Raw genomic sequence first — 4224 nt, 5'->3', positions numbered from 1 at the left:
TGGCCATTTGAAGTAAGTTCTGCTTCCAATAAAAAGTATGATCTCTTAGGACAGCCAGTGCCCCCAACCCCTGACCCCCAGGCTTACCCAGTTCTAGAAATAGCACTCTTACTTTATACTTGTTTGAGCCGCACTGAACTTATACATCTGTTGATCTGCTTGAATTTTGTGCTCATGAGGTGTGGTTGGCACTCCATAAGAACATGTCAGCAAGGAACAGGGGGGCACACAGATTGCCTGAATCTATTCTGGTAACCTGCATGTTCCCATGTTCCATCAGACTTTGCTTACAAAACACACATTCAAAGCTCAAACTATTAAGAATTTCAAGATGGTGCCAAGAAAACATTAAACCAAACATGGATCTCTTCTGGGTGAGGGTTCTCTGGGGCTGCATAGGCTGTACTGCTATGAAGCTGGCCCTGGGTACAGTGAAGGAAAATGAACTGCAGATGAAGTGACTGCAGCATTTCAGAAACAATGTGGGATATTGTGTGATATTCATACCTAATAGACTCATATTCCATTTCTGGGGATGTATCTCAATGTTCTAATTAAAGCTTTACTTCCAAAGTTGTTCATGATAGAATTGCCAGGAGAGAAGTGAACAACTAGATATAACCTAAATATATAGTAAAAAAAAAAAAAAAAAAAATTAATTAAATAAATATTTCCTGGATAGAGTATTATGCATCCAGTAAAACCCATGGAGATTGTGTCAGTGCGTGATGATATCGTTAGGCTTTGTGTCCCCACCCAAATCTCATCTTGAATTATAATCCCTGTAATTCCCATTATCCTCACATATTAAGGGAGAGACTTGAGAGAGGTGGAGTTAACTGGATCATGGGGGCAGTTTCCCCATGCTGTTCTTATGATGGTGAGATCTGATGGTTTTATAAGGGACTCTTTACCCTTTGCTCAGCACTCCTTCTTGCTGTCTTGTGAAGAAGGTACCTTGCTTCTCCCTTGCCTTCTGCCACGAGTGTAAGTTTCCTGAGGCTTCCCTAGTCATTCTGAAATGTTAATCAGTTAAATCTCTTTCCTTTATAAATTACTCAGTCTTGGGCAGTTTTTTACAGCAGTATGAAAATGGACAAATACACATGGGAAAATGTGTCTGCTTAAATGTTAGTGGAGAAACAAAAAGATGTACTATTTCTTGCTACATGCTCTGATTTCTGATTTCATATATATGTATTTGAAACAATGTTATATATTATATATGTAAAATATATATCTATATCTTTAAGTAAATGTTAATCAAATACTTTATAGTCTTTGGATATTAGATTATAGGTACTTTTCTTTATTCTTTATTTTAGTTTCTACTTATTCCAAACTTTACTGTATGAGAATTTATTCCTTAACTACATTTTGTTTATTTGTTACAGCCTGATCTTTCTGATGCTCCATAATTCTTTAGGGCTTCAGGAGAATAAAGCCATCAGTCAATTTCATCTTTTATATAGTTTATAATATGTGGCATTTTTCTCAAAGCAAAATTTTGATTGAATAATCTGGCAAGGGAGAAGGGTTCAGGAGGGTTCACTGAAGAGATGAGGCAATTTTTTCTGCCTGGATTTTCATTGACCTGTGTATTAGTCCATTTTCATGCCACTGATAAAGACCTACCAGGGACTGATAAGAAAAAGACGTTTAATTGTACTTACAGTTCCACATGGCTGAGGAGGCCTCAGAATGATGGCGGGAGAGGTACTTCTTACATCCAGGCAGTAAGAGAAAATGAGGAAGAAGCAAAAGTGGAAACCCCTGATAAACCCATCAGATCTTGTGAGACTTATTCACTATCATGAGAATAGCACAGAAAAGGCCAGCCTCCGTGATTCAATTACCTCCCTCTGGGTCCTTCAGAATTCTGGGAGATACAATTCACATTGAGATTTGAATGGGGACACAAGCAGACCACATTACCCTGCATTAGGGTAGAGTTAATTGAAAGTGTTTTATGATGACACTGCTGAACTTCAACCAAAAGGACCTGGGTTTAAATCCAGCTCTACCTGTTCTCCTTGTTTTGTCTTCCTTTTTTTTTGGTGATGAAAAACACATGATATAAATTTTACCATTTTTATGTGCACAGTTCAGTAATGTTGAGTGTATTTACATTTTCATGAAATATCCACTAGGCTTTTATTTAAGCCTTTTTGAGGTATAATTGATGTATAAAAAATCTGTATATATTTAATGTATACAATTTGATGGGTTTAGATTGTGTGCATCCACCCATGAAACCACCATCACAATCAAAGTAATAAACATCCATCACTGTATTAGTCTGTTTTCATGCTGCTGATAAAGACTTACCTGAGACTGGAAAGAAAAAGAGGTTTAATTGGACTTATAGTTCCACATGGCTGGGGAGGCTTCAGAATCATGGCAGGAGGTAAAAGGCACTTCTTAGATGGTGGCAGCAAGAGAAAGTGAGGAAGAAGCAAAAGCAGAAACCCCTGATAAACCCATCAGATCTCATGAGACTGTTTCACTGTCACAAGAATATCAGGGGAAGACTGGCCCCCATGATTCAATTACCTCCCCCTGGGTCCCTCCTACAACATGTGGGAATTCTGAGAGATACAATTCAAGATGAGATTTGGGTGAGGACACAGCCAAACCATATCAATCACGTCCAAAAGTTTTCTTGTGTCCTCTATGCTTTTTTTTTTTTAAGAAAATATGGAATGCTTCATGAATTTGCATGTCATCCCTGAGCAGGGACCAGGCTGATCTCTGTATCATTCCTATTTTAGTATATGTGCTGCTGAAGCGAGCTTTCCAACCTTTTTTTTTTGTGGTAAGAGCACTTAACATGAGATTTACCCTCTCGACAAAATGTTTAAGTTTACAATGCAGTATTGTTAACTATAGGCACTGTGTTGCACAGCAGATCCCTAGAACTTATTCATGTTGCATATAAAATGTTGCAGCCATTATGGAAAACAATATGGAGATTCCTCAAAAAATTAAAAAATAAAACTATCATAGTACCAGTAACCTCACTTCTGGCTATATATCCAAAACGTTTGAAATCAGGATCTCGAAGAGATATTTGCCTCGTATGTTTATTGCAGCATTGTTCATTGTCTTAGTTTATTTTCTGCTGCTATAACAAAACACCACAGACTAGACATTTTATAAAGGAAAGACATTTACTTCTCACAGTTCTGGAGACTGCGAATTCCAAGAGCATGGTGCCAGTGTCTGGCCAGGGTTATCATCTGGTAGGAGGTATCACATAGTGAGTGAATGTACAAGACAGAGAGAGAAGTGAGCTGAACTCATCTTTTTTATCAGGACTCCTTTGACAACCCACTCCCATGATAACAGTATTAATTCATACATGAGGGCAGAGACCTCATGACCTCATCATCTCTTAAAGGTCTTGCCTTTCAATACTGTTACAATAGCAGTTAAATTTCAACATGAATTTTGGCAGGGACATTCAAACCATAGCACTCATAGTAGCCAGTATATGGAAACGACATTAATGTCTGTTGATAAAAGAATGGATAAAGAAAATAGGGTAAATGCACACAGTGGAATATTTTTCAGCCAGTAAAAAAAGAAAGAAATCTTTTCACTTGCAACAACATGGATAAACCTGGAAGACATTATGCCAAGTGAAATAAAGCAATCACAGGAGGACAGATATTGTATCATTCCAGCTCTAACTCTTATTAGCTGTGTGATTTTTGAACCTAAGTTATTACAGCTGTAAAATAGGAATGATACTCCCGCCATAAGAAGGTGACTGAGACGACACCATCAGAACATTGAACTATGCACTGTGTGCACTGAATCTGTCTTAGAAAAGTCATTCTGTGAAATGTTGGTTGTTGGTTGTACCACAAAGCCTCCTACTCCATACTCCTCTGGGGGATTAGCAGGTCAAGGTTTGGCCATTGAAATGGCAAATTGGTTTCCAAATTATTGTTTCCAGGAAAATTATCTTTTCAAAACAGTTTATGGTGTTTCATGTCTCACAAACCACAGAGTTTATTGTTCATCATTTTTGCTTCACAAGAAGTGCTCTTTTTCTTTTTTAATATTTTAATGTATTCCAAGAAAAATGAAAGATGTTTCCATCACAGTTAAAAAAAAAAACCATCTTTGAATTCTAGAGGTGGTCAAACTTAATGAGATACACGCAGCTAGAAAACTTTTATTCAACATCGTAATAAGAGCAAGTCTGCTATGGTAATG

General features: G+C 37.4%; 1 pseudogene; it reads right to left on the bottom strand.

The window, feature by feature from the left end:
- Positions 1-2691: 2691 nt before the first annotated feature.
- Positions 2692-2791, bottom strand: LOC135277380 (U6 spliceosomal RNA; annotated as a pseudogene).
- Positions 2792-4224: the final 1433 nt, after the last annotated feature.

The sequence above is a fragment of the Aotus nancymaae genome, unplaced genomic scaffold (genome assembly GCF_030222135.1).
Source record: "Aotus nancymaae isolate 86718 unplaced genomic scaffold, 86718_ANA_hifiasm-v0.15.2.pri h1tg000003l, whole genome shotgun sequence".
Lineage (NCBI taxonomy): Eukaryota > Metazoa > Chordata > Mammalia > Primates > Aotidae > Aotus > Aotus nancymaae.
Note: the sequence above shows the minus strand (reverse complement) of the source record. Positions and strands in the feature narration are given on the sequence as shown.